Source organism: Lagenorhynchus albirostris, chromosome 3, assembly GCF_949774975.1.
Source record: "Lagenorhynchus albirostris chromosome 3, mLagAlb1.1, whole genome shotgun sequence".
Lineage (NCBI taxonomy): Eukaryota > Metazoa > Chordata > Mammalia > Artiodactyla > Delphinidae > Lagenorhynchus > Lagenorhynchus albirostris.
In genome coordinates this window covers 106,626,256-106,639,890 of record NC_083097.1, presented here as the reverse complement: position 1 = coordinate 106,639,890, position 13,635 = coordinate 106,626,256, and positions in this window count along the sequence as shown.

Here is a 13,635-nt window from a genome sequence, read left to right as displayed (position 1 = left end):
AACAAACTTCAAAATCTCAGTGGTTTAATACAACAAAGGCTTATTTCTTACTCCCCCTAATTAGCAGTAACATTTTTTTTTTTTTTTTTTTTTTTGCAGTATGCGGGCCTCTCACTGTTGTGGCCTCTCCCGTTGCGGAGCACAGGCTCCGGACGCTCAGGCTCAGTGGCCATGGCTCACAGGCCTAGCCACTCTGTGGCATGTGGGATCCTCCCGGACTGGGGCACGAACCTGTGTCCCCTGCATCGGCAGGCGGACTCTCAACCACTGCGCCACCAGGGAAGCCCAGCAGTAACATTTGACAAGCTGATTACTCCTTCCATTTTGAATCATATTCTTTACTTCATCTCCTGGATACCACTCTCTTTTATTTCTACTTCATTTTTAAGTTCTTTTCCCACGTTCGCCTCATTTCCCAGACCTCTAAACATTTGAGTACACCAGGGCTTAGTCCTCACACCCCTTCTTTAAGACCCATGGCTTTAAATACCACCCACAGACTTTTGACTGCCAAATTTATGTCATGCAAGACCTCACTCCTGAATGCCAGACTCATATACAAGTGCCTATTCGATATCCCCACTTGGATCTCTAACAGATTTCTCACATTTAATTTGGTTTTGCACCCTCTCCAAACATTCTCCTGCCTGTGTTAGCATGTAAGCAAATGTCAACCTCATTTTAGTCACTAAGTACAATAACCATGAGCTTATCCTTTATTCCTCTTTCTCTCTCCCTCCAATTTATCAACAAGACCTGATCATCAAAATCCAAAACTTCTCATCCATACCAGTGCTATCACCCAAGGCCAAACCACCATCATCCCTCATCTGACTAAAACACTATCCTCTTGGACTGTGACTATTTGTTGATTTTTGTACCCCGAAAGGCCACTTACCACATTGCAATCAGAGTAGTACTTTAAAATCGTGATTTCACAGTACATCACTCATCTGTTCAAAATTCTCCAGTACATAGAAACAGACCTCAAGAAAATCCAGATGTTGGAATTAAGAGAAAAGGGCTTTAAGGTAGTTATTATATAACTATATTTAAGAATGTAAAGGATATTTATAAGAATGAACAGAGAATATCAGCAGATATTGCTGCGTATCAGCAGAGAAATGAAAATGACAAAAATAAACAAATGAATGTTTTAACACTAAAAAGTAAAATATTTGGGAAAAAATTCACTGGACAGTCTAAACATCAGATTATAAATTACAGAAGAAACGATTAATGAAATTGCAAAAAAGATTTATAGAGTTTATCCAAGGTGAAGAACACAAGGAGATTTTAAAACTATGAAGATAGCCTTAGAGATCTGTAGGACACTATCAAGTGGTCTAATGTATGTGTAATTGGAGTCCAAGAAGGAGAATCAAGACATAGTGGGACAGAAAGAATATCTGATGAAATACTGGCCCAAATAGCACTTCTTATTAAGTCCTCAGCATGCTAACATTTATCTCACAGTTTGGTATCAAGGAAACGCACATGTGACATTTGGTGTGAGGAATGATTCAAGAAAGTCACCGTGAATGGGATTTGAAAGCTGTCAAGCTAGTAATGAATACCTTACCATTTCCAGAGAGTGGAACACAGATAGTTCCTGGCAACTGTTAAAACTTCACCAAGAGTGAACTTGGATCATATTCCAGTGGAAAGAAGTGCCTTAGCTTTATCAACCATTCGAAAAATATGGGGGAAATAATAATTATAGCAATATAGGAATAATAATTATAGAGATAAAGAAAACTTGTGACAGTTACAAGTCTTTATTGATGCTCTAGAAAAAAGATGATAGAAAGATAATTGCCAATTAAAAGATAAGTGTGAAATCCAGAATGCCTTTTTTGGTAGCATTGAAAGAGGCTCTCTGTTCCTACAGTGAGCAGATAGAGAATGCTGAGGGCAAGGACTAGGACTTAATATCAAGAGTAGCAGAGCTCCAAAAAACATTAAACTCTTTAACAATACATATTTTCTATGCCAAGGTCAGGGCCCTGGTTGGGAAATGGAACCATGACACACAGGATGGGACTGATAACACCAAAAATCATGAGTCCTCAGATTCCTTAATGACTAGCATTCCCCAATATTTTGAAGGCAGTGCAGAGGCTTTTCCTCAGCGAGACATGAACTCTCCCAGGATTTTCCCTCCACCTTCCCTCCCTCCTGGTACCTAGGCCCATACATAGGCTTAAGCAACAGCAAAACCAGGCCATAGATGTACTGGGCCTGATAAGGAAGGAAAGGAATGATATCTCAAAGGAATTGTAGAATCTAACCAGCAGGAGCTGAGACCATGCATGGCACTGGAGTATGAGGGCGCATGATCAAGGAGGTGGAGCATAAGTTTATCAATCAAGAAACTTCCAGCATACAGAACTTAACACCCTCGTAAAGCTTTTGGGAGATAGACCAGACCCAGTGCTTCTAGGGCAGCTCCTCCATGGACCACACATTTACATTTCTCAGTCCAAAACTATGGTAGCTGTCTTTCCCTCTGAAGAGATATAAAGTGCCTGGACATCCTGCAGAACATCACACTCATCTACTATATTGATAACATCACGCTAATTGGAGAAGATAAGGAAGAAGTAATTATTCATGGCAGGGTTTGGTGAGACCAAAGAGCTCCAGACGGGAGACAGAAACTCTCAGAAACTCTTCAAGGACCAATCACATTCGTAAAATTTTAGGGTCCAGTATCCAGGGCATTCTAAGACACCCCCGTCAAAGTCCAGGACAAATTACTGCTTCTTGCACTTGCTATTCCCACCGTGAAGAGGGAAGCACACAGCCTAGGAGACCTCTTTAGTACATCATAGAGACAACATATTCCACAACTGAGCGTAAGCCAAGACTCATGCTGCACAACATGAAATGCTGCCAGCTTTGAGTGGGGCCGAGAGTAGTAGAAATGGCTTTGCAGTAGGTCCCAGCAGTGGTACAAGCAGCCCTGCCTCTCAGACCATACAACCTGACAAATCCTATGTTACTGGACATACTAATGGTACAAAAGGATGCTGTTAGATTTATGGTAAACCCCAGTGCAAGAATCACAATGCAGACACCATAAGTTTTGGAACAAAGCCATGCCACCTGCAGCAGAAATTTATATTCTGACAGGACATAAAGTAACCATGCAGATGGAACTGCCCATCCTGAGTTGATTTCTGTCAGATCCACCAAAACCTAAGGTTAAGAAAGCCAAGAGGAAACCCATAGAAAGCTGGAAGTGATTTTTATGGGATCAATAATAAGCAAGAATGGACAGAACAACTGAACTACATGAGCAGCTAGTCTAAACACCCACGTCATCCACCAGTGTTTCACCAGTGCCTGTCCCTCAGGTCAGATAGGGAATTCACTATCACTAGCTGATGGGGTATAAAAAGTTTGAGCTTGGTTCACAAATGGATTGGCTTAGTATGTTGGTATAAGCCTTGGAAGTCAGGAATGAGGAAAATCCTCCCAGTGGGCAAAACTTTGAGCAGCAAGCTGGTCATCTACTTCGCATGGAAAGAGAAGTTGCCTGAGCTGAGCTTAGAAAAAACAGAGAATCATGGGCAGTGCAAATGGCTTGGCAAGCTAGTCAGGAACCTAGAAGAAGAAAGATTGGAAAATCAGGAACAAAGAGATCTGTGATAGACACATGAATGTGTTCATATGGGAATAAGCACCAAGTGTGACAATTTTCATATTGTATGGTAATGCTCACTAAGAGGAGCCTCTAGAAGAGAGATACTATGCCACCAGGTAGACAACCAGAATATATAAAGGATTCCTATTAATCAATGATAAAAAGACAGTCCAATTAAAATGGGAGAAAAAGACTGGAACAGAGCCTTCATAAAAAAAGATAAATGTCCAAAAAGTACATGAAAAAGTGCTTAATGTCACAAGTTGTAAGGCAAGTAAACATTAAATCAACAACAACAAAAAATACTACTTCACCCCACTAAAATAGCTAAAATTAAAAAGACAATGACAACAATATAGAGCTAAAATTTTTATACACTGTAGTGGGTATGTAAATGGCACAGCCATTTTGGAAACATTGATAAGGAAGCTTTTTACATAGGTAAATATGTACCTGGCCTTTAATCACAAAATCTCAATCCTCACTATTTATGCAAGAGACATGACAACATATATCCACAAAAGGGCTTATACATCAACATTCATGGACGCTCCATTCACAATTTCCCCAAACTGGAAATAACCCAGATATCAATGAAATCTGAGAAACAGATGGTGATATATTTATACAATGGAATACTACACAGAAATAAAAAAGAATGAATATCTGATACCCTAAGAATGTGGTTGAATCTAAAAGCAAAAACAAAAAGCAAAACCAGGAAGCCAGACACCAAAAAGTGCGTGTTGTGTGATTCCATTCAAATGAAGTTCAAAAAGAGATAAAATTAATCTCTGGTGATAGAAGTCAGAACAACGATTCCCTGTGGCAAGAAGTGGAATGATTGGAAGGGGTGACAGTATTTCCTGGGATAATGGAAATATTCTGTATTTTATCTGTGTACTTAAGATCTGTGCATTTTACTGTATGGGAATTTTTATCTTAAAATAATTTAAAATAAAAAGTACAGGGCTTCCCTGGTGGCACAGTGGTTGAGAGTCCGCCTGCCGATGCAGGGGACACGGGTTCATGCCCCGGTATAGGAAGATCCCACATGCCGTGGAGTGGCTGGGCCCGTGAGCCATGGCCGCTGAGCCTGCGCGTCGGGAGCCTGTGCTCCTCAATGGGAGAGGACGCAACAGTGAGAGGCCCGCGTACCGCAAAAAAAAATAAAAAATAAAAATAAAAAGTACAGTTCAATGTCTTATTTCTCTGATTCTAATTTCTGTCACTCACCCTCTTCTCCAGCCCCATTGACCCCCTGACGGTCTCAATCTTTGTACTTCCTGCTCTTTCTGCCTGAAAACTATTCTCCCAGACAGCCACACTTGCTGAGCTTTATATGAGTCTATATGAGTTTTTGCTCCCTCATTTAATTTAGTTCTGTGTTCAAATAAGGACCTCATACCAAAGCCATCTACCCTTGCTATCTTATATAAAATAGATCACTTACTGTGATCACAATCTATACCCATTTCCTACTTCATTTTTTTCTTCTCTTTCTTAACACTTACCACCATTTGCATAGATTGTGAGAGCAGAGACTTGCTTGTGTTGTTCCATGCTGTATCACAACCCAGCACACAGTAGGCTCTCTACAAATATTTGGTGAAGGGTTGTTACACCGAATTTGTCTTCAAGCTTACCATACTTCAAATCCAAGGTATATTTAGTCAAAGGGGATTTGTTTCTAGGTGACTGCTCTGTCTGCATTGTAAATGAATCCTGAGACAACTATTATTGGATTATTGGATTTCTCAGCAGGCTCCAAACAAGATTATCTGACTCCATTTGTGTCTTCTGGAAAGTGTGTGGTAAGGAAAGCAAAGAAAGTCAAATATCAAAACAGCTTTTATACTCTCGTCTCTGGAGAATTCTGACAATTTTCTGCAAAGGAATGGGAAGCGTATCAAGATGTCATTTTATACATAGATAGATTATGGTACAGTCAAATGATTTGAAGAGCTACCGGATAAATTTTAGGACCAGAGGAGACCTTAGAGATCACTTAGTAGAGACATCTACCAGAACCTTATTGCTAGGATTTATTATTATTATTTGATCACAACATCACCAAAGATCTTACAGTTAATTGCTGGTGCATCCAGCTGTGAGTGTCACTCATAATCTTATTCAAACTCACATTAATATAAATTTGAATTGTTTGAATTTTTCATCAATTCATCAATTTATTCAATCAGTGAATAAGACTGAAGGGAGTTCGGGCTTCTTGTAGGACCAGAGACAGTTGTTCTATTGAGAATGAAATTTGGTTAAACATACAGGCAGGTTAATAATTTTGGAATAAGAAAATGAGGGAGTTGCTTAATTATATTTTCTTTTGTATTATTTACAACAAGGTCTTAAATGTCTATTATCCTTATTTCTTGGTATAATTTAGATATATATTACTATATTAAAGGCAGTCATAATTTTGGCCTGGTCAGGTATTCCTAACTCTGTCTTTCCTTATTTTCTTTTCAAAAAACGTACTTTCAGAGTCACATTTCTATTTTGAAACATTCACCTTACCATGATCATATTTTGAAGACAGAAAGGTGTTTATAATTTATTCTACTTTGTATTTTAGAATGTCCACAAATCTCATCAGGAAGTTTCTGTGCATTGCTGAGTCTGGCTCATTTTTCAATAAAGGGGTTCCTAGAGTAGAAAGGAAAAAGCAGAATTATAAACTCTTTCCTAAATCCAGAACTCCTATTGTGTCCAAAATTTATCTTAAGATCTTCAAATCATCAACCTAAGACAATTTAGCAACATCTCACTAATCCCAATTAATTTTAATCACAATTTGCATGGCTTTAATTTCCTCAAGTTCCGTTATGGCTGGTTTGGAATCCTTAATCACATTGTTGCTTGTCTTCACTGCTCTGCTGCAGATGGCTGTGTCATGCTTGGCAAATGCAATTTTGTGATTTGCCATTCTTTGACAAAAGTTAGTACAGTTGTCCCTTGGTATCCATGGGGGAATAGTTCCAAGACACCCCCCACCTCAGATACCAAAATCTGTGGATGCTGAAGTCCCTTATGTAAGACGGCATAGTACGCAGAACTTTTCAGGTCAGCACAGCATTTACCATCCACATCTTCCCTCCTCAGAAGCTGAAGGAAGCACCCTTGCTCCTACCAAGTGCTCCACTTGGGCTCTGGATCTTCCATCTGTCAGAGATTTCTGTTCTTCAATTATCCCCACTGCTGTTCTACATGAAAAATTTCTCCCTCTCTACTGATCTCTCTCATTAGACATGAAGTGAGGTGATAATGAATTAACTCTTTTCCTCTTCTCCTATAAATATGAACCCATTTCTCTGCTCTCCATAGAAAAACTTCTTGGAAGAGGTAATTCCGATTCTCTTTCCATTTACTCCTTAACTCACCCCGCTATGGCTTCTACCTTCCTCAGTCCACTGCTCTTGTCAAGGTCACCAGTGATCTTTTTGCCAAATCCTGTGACCATGCCTATGGCTAAGGACCATATCTGTGCCCTGAACTTACCAGACTTTTCAAATATATTCAACACATCTCTGATCACTCTCTGCTTTTTGAAACCTTTTTAGGTTGTAGCTGCCATTACTTTATATTCCCCTAATTTTCCTTCTAGCTGAAGGAAAGATTTCACCAGCGTTTTTTTTTTTTTTTTTTTAATGTTGTTCTTTCATTATCTGACTTTTAAATGTCAGCACACAGCAGGCCTCAGTCCTGGATCCTCTCTTCTTCTCTGCACACTTTCCTCAAATGATTATGATCTATTCCCATCATTTTCATGCCATCCAGATGTTACAAAAACCAAATTTATTTCTCCAGTGCCGACTCCTCCTTGACCTTCAGACGCATGTGTCAAAATGCCGGCTTGACCCCTCCACCCATGTCTCCAGGACTTCTCAAACATACCATGGTCAAAGAAGAACTTTTAATTTTCATTCTGTAAATAGTTTTTTTCGAAGTCTTCCCCATCTTAGAAAGTGGCACTAACTCAGAAAGTGAGACTGCCTCACAGTGATCAAGCTAGAAACATGTGAGTCCTTTTTGACTTATCCCCCTTCAGCACGACAACATTCATTTCACGAGCAAAGTCCATTGCTTCTACCAACTATTGACTCTCAGGTTGCAACACTCCTAGTTGAAGCACATCAGCTCTTATTGGATTACTGCCAAGTGGTTTCCCTGATTCGACTCTTGCCCCCTAGCCCATGCTCCAGACAAAGTGAACTGTTGAAAACATAAATGATAACATCCTACTCCTCTCCTTAAAAACCCTCATTAGCTTCCAATTTAAAGTGAGATAAAATCCATTTCCTCACCTTGGTCTGCTAGGGCTCACAAAGTCTGACTTAGGAGCTGCCTCTCTGTGCTCACCTCATGTCTGTGCTTATATCACACTGCCCCAGCCACACTGAATTCTCTAGGAATTTTCCTGCTTCAAAGCTTTGTACTTACTCTGCTTGCAAGGTTGTTTCCCAAGATTTTACCATGCTGGGCTCCTTCTCATCCTTCAATTCTATCTAGAGGAGATTCCGGCAGTGGAACCCCCTCGCTCATCATATTATTATCTTTGTTTTTCTTTTAAGCACTTGCCATCCAGTATTCATCTTTTCCATAAGTCTATTTATGAAGTGTACACACTACACAAAGGCAGATACTTTGTTCACCTCTTTCATCAAATTATTCTCAGTAGCACAGTACCAGTCAAATACAACTCAATAAATACTCGAACAAACTAATGAATAACTAAATTTAATTGATTAGTCTTTCTCCTTAACACTCTTTTCTATTCTCCTTAACATTCTTTTCTATTCTCTGGTTGAGTAATTCAAAGTCATTTCCCATTCTCTCTCCAAAGATGTTGTAATATACTTACATCATAGTGTGCTCCAAGGTCTCTGAACCTAAATTATTGACAATCTGAATTTATTTATATGTATTGTATACATTTTGCTTGCAAGAAATAGAATTCCGGGCAAAGAGTTTACATTTTGCATGTAACTAGAAGTCCAGAGGAGGCTTGTGGCTGCAGTGATGTCTAGTTTAAGGGTGGCATCTAATTCTCTCACCTTTCCTCTCCTGGTCCCACGGTAGGTGCTGCAGTTCCAAGCACCACACAATTATATTCAGTGCCTGGAAGCAAGCGTAACTCAAGGCAGAGACAGTTTTCTCTCACTCCCTTGCCACTACTGAAGGAAAAAATCTTTTCCAGAAACCCCTGAGCAAACTTGTGCTGGCATGCCATTGGCCAGAAGTGGGGCACATACCCACCTGTAGAAATAAAAGTAGGTATTTTGGTACTAAGGAGGAAGGAGGGAATAGCTTCTGGTGGACAATAAAGAATAAGGGCTATAAACTATCACAACGTTAGCCAAATTTCAGCCTTCCCTCTTTGGCTTTGCTTAGCAATGGTGGCAGATGGCAACTGCCCCAGGTTCCACTCCATTACTCTACTTGCAAACCTGCAATGTTTTCAACACATGACCACTGTGATTGAAGCAGACAGGGAGGCCTTGTGTTTTCTTCACTGTGGTAATACATGTGGGCTCTGTGGCCACTTAAAATTGTCGATTCTGTCATCTCCTTAAAATTTAAAATCAAGCTATGAAGAGTTAAAGTGATTTCTCATAACTTCCTTTCTGGAGCTAAAACTTGGCAAAAATAGAATTTCTATAATTAATATTGCTTTGAAGCCAGCATCTACTTTCATAGGCAGGATTTTGCCCCAATTTAAAAAAATATTTATTTATTTATTTATTTTTTAGCTGCATTGGGTCTTCGTTGCTGCGCGTGGGTTTTCTCTAACTGCTGTGAGCAGGGGCTACTCTTCGTTGTGGTGCGTGGGCTTCTTATTGTGGTGGCTTCTCTTGTTGCAGAGCACGGGTTCTAGGCACACCAGCTCGGTAGCTGTGGTGCACGGGCTTAGTTGCTCCGCTACACGTGGGCTCTTCTTCCCGGAGCAGGGCTCCAACCTGTGTCCCCTGCATTGGCAGGTGGATTCTTAACCACTGCACCACCAGGAAAGTGCCTTTCCCCCAATTTAAGCTTACTGAAAGATTGGACTATCTCCTATTACCTTCCTTTTCAGAAACAACCTCTCCACTCCTATTCTGATACCCCCAGATATTGTGCTACTGGATTTGTAAGCTTTAGGAGTGAAGAAAACAATATATGGGGCTAGTGTGGAGAAGAGGTTCTTGGTGCTCTAGCCAGGCATCATGCTGTGCCACTGAGGTGGGAGAGCCAAGTTCAGGACACTGGTCCACAAGACACCTCCCAGCTCTACATAATACCAAACGGCAAAAATCTCCCAGAGATCTCCATCTCAACGCCAAGACCCAGCTCCACTAAACGCCCAGCAAGCTACAGTGCAGGACACCCTATGCCAAACAACTAGCAAGACAGGAACACAACCCCATCCATTAGCAGAGAGGCTGCCTAAAATCATAATAAGTCCACAGACACCCCAAAACACACCACCAGACGTGGACCTGCCCACCAGAAAGACAAGATCCAGCCTCATCCACCAGAACACAGGCACTAGCCCCTCCACCATACACAAGTCACTAAAACAACCTTAGTCACAGGGGACAGACACCAAAAACAACGGAAACTACGAACCTGCAGCCTGTGATAAAGGAAACCCCAAACACATCAAGTTAAGCAAGATGAGAAGACAGAGAAACACCCACAGATGAAGGAGCAAGGTGAAAACCCACCAGACCTAACAAATGAAAAGGAAATAGGCAGTCTACCTGAAAAATAATTCAGAATAATGATAGTAAAGATGATCCAAAATCTTGGAAATACAATGGAGAAAATACAAGCAACATTTAACAAGGACCTAGAAGAACTAAAGAGCAAACAAACAGAGATGAAAAACACAATAAATGAAATTAAAATTTCTCTAGAAGGCATCAATAGCAGAATAACTGAGGCAGAGGAACGGATAAGTGACCTGAAAGATAAAGTAGTGGAAATAACTACTGCAGAGCAGAATAAAGAAAAAAGAATGAAAAGAATTGAGGACAGTCTCAGAGATGTCTGGGACAACAGTAAATGCACCAACATTTGAATTATAGGGGTCCCAGAAGAAGAAGAGAAAAAGAAAGGGACTGAGAAAATATTTGAAGAGATTATAGTTGAAAATTTCCCTAATATGGGAAAGGAAATAGTTAATCAAGTCCAGGAAGGAGAGAGTCCCATACAGGATAAATCCAAGGAGAAATACGCCAAGATACATATTAATCAAACTGTCAAAAATTAAATACAAAGAAAACATATTAAAAGCAGCAAGGGAAAAACAACAAGTAACACATAAGGGAATCCCCATAAGGTTAACAGCTGATCTTTCAGCAGAAACCCTGCAAACCAGAAGGGAGTGGCAGGACATATTTAAAGTGATGAAGGAGAAAAACCTACAACCAAGATTAATCTAGGCAGCAAGGATCTCATTCAGATTTGATGGAGAAATTAAAAGCTTTACAGACAAGCAAAAGCTAAAAGAATTCAGCACCTGTAAAGCTGTAAAACAGCTTTACAACAAATGCTAAAGGAACTTCTCTATGCAGAAAACACAAGAGAAGGAAAAGACGTATAATAATAAACCCAAAACAATTAAGAAAATGGTAATAGGAACATACATATTGATAATTACCTTAAACGTAAATGGATTAAATGCTCCAACTAAAAGACATAGACTGGCTGAATGGATACAAAAACAAGACCAGTATATATGCCATCTACAAGAGACCCACTTCAGACCTAGGGACACATACAGGCTGAAAGTGAGGGGATGGAAAAAGATATTCCATGCAAATGGAAACCAAAGGAAAGCTGGAGTAGCAATTCTCATATCAGACAAAATAGACTTTAAAATAATGACTATTACAAGAGACAAAGAAGGACACTACATAATGATCAAGGGATTGATCCAAGAAGAAGATATAAAAATTGTAAATATTTATGCACCCAACATAGGAGCACCTCAATACATAGGGCAAATACTAACAGCCATAAAAGGGGAAATCGACAGTAACACAGTCCTAGTAGGGGACTTTAACACCCCACTTTCACCAATGGATAGATCATCCAAAATGAAAATAAATAAGGAAACACAAGCTTTAAATGATACATTAAACAAGATGGACTTAATTGATATTTATAGGACATTCCATCCAAAAACAACAGAATACACATTCTTCTCAAGTGCTCATGGAACATTCTCCAGGATAGATCATATCTTGGGTCACAAAACAAGCCTTGGTAAATTTCAGAAAATTGAAATCGTATCAAGTATCTTTTCTGACCACAATGTTACAAGACTAGATATCAATTACAGGAAAAAATCTGTAAGAAATACAAACACATGGAGGCTAAACAACACACTACTTAATAACCAAGAGATCACTGAAGAAATCAAAGAGGAAATCAAAAATAGCTAGAAACAAATGAGAATGAAAACACAAGGACTCAAAACCTATGGGATGCAGCAAAAGCAGTTCTAAGAGGGAAGTTTATAGCTATACAAGTCTACCTTAAGAAACAAGAAATATCTCAAATAAACAACCTAACCTTACACCTAAAGCAATTAGAGAAATAAGAACAAAAAAGCCCCAAAGTTAGCAGAAGGAAAGAAATCATAAAGATCAGATCAGAAATAAATGAAAAAGAAATGAAGGAAACGATAGCAAAGATCAGTAAAACAAAAAGCTGGTTCTTTGAGAAGATAAACAAAATTGATAAACCATTAGCCAGACTCATCAAGAAGAAAAGGGAGAAGACTCAAATCTATAGAATTAGAAATGAAAAACGAGAAGTAACAACTGACACTGCAGAAATACAAAGGATCATGAGAGATTACTACAAGCAACTCTATTCCCATAAAATGAACAGCCTGGAAGAAATGGACAAGTTCTTAGAAATGCATAACCTTCCGAGACTGAACCAGGAAGAAATAGAAAATATGAACAGACCAATCACAAGCACTGAAATTGAAACTATGATTAAAAATCTTCCAACAAACAAAAGCCCAGGACCAGATGGCTTCACAGGCAAATTCTATCAAACATTTAGAGAAGAGCTAACACCTATACTTCTCAAACTCTTCCAAAATATAGCAGAGGGAGGACCACTCCCAAACTCATTCTACGAGGCCACCATCACCCTGATACCAAAACCAGACAAAGATGTCACAAAGAAAGAAAACTATAGGCCAATATCACTGATGAAAATAGATGCAAAAATCCTCAACAAAATACTAGCAAACAGAATCCAACAGCACATTAAAAGGATCATACATTATGATGAAGTGGGGTCTATCCCAGTAAGGCAAGGATTCTTCAATATATGCAAGTTAATCAATGTGATACACCATGTTAACAAATTGAAGGAGAAATACCATATGATCATCTCAGTAGATGCAGAGAAAGCTTTCGACAAAATTCAACACCCATTTATGATAAAAACTCTCCAGAAAGCAGGCATAGAGGGAACTTTCCTCAACATAATAAAGGCCATATATGACAAGCCCATAGCCAACATCGTCCTCAATGGTGAAAAACTGAAAGCACTTCCACTAAGATCAAGAACAAGACAAGGATGTCCACTCTTGCCACTATTATTCAACACAGTTTTGGAAGTCCTAGCCCTGGCAATCAGAGAAGAACAAGAAATAAAAGGAATCAAAACTGGAAAAGAAGTAAAATTGTCATTGTTTGCAGATGACATGATACTATACATAAAGAATCCTAAAGATGCTACCAGCAAACTACTGGAGCTAATCAGGAATTTGGTAAAGTCACAAGATACAAAATTAATGCACAGAAATCTCTTGCGTTCCTATACACTAATGATGAAAAATGTGAAAGTGAAATTAAGAAAACACTCCCATTTACCATTGCAACCAAAAGAATAAAATATCTAGGAATAAATCTACCTAAGGAGACAAAAGACCTGAATGCAGAAAATCATAAGACACTGATGAA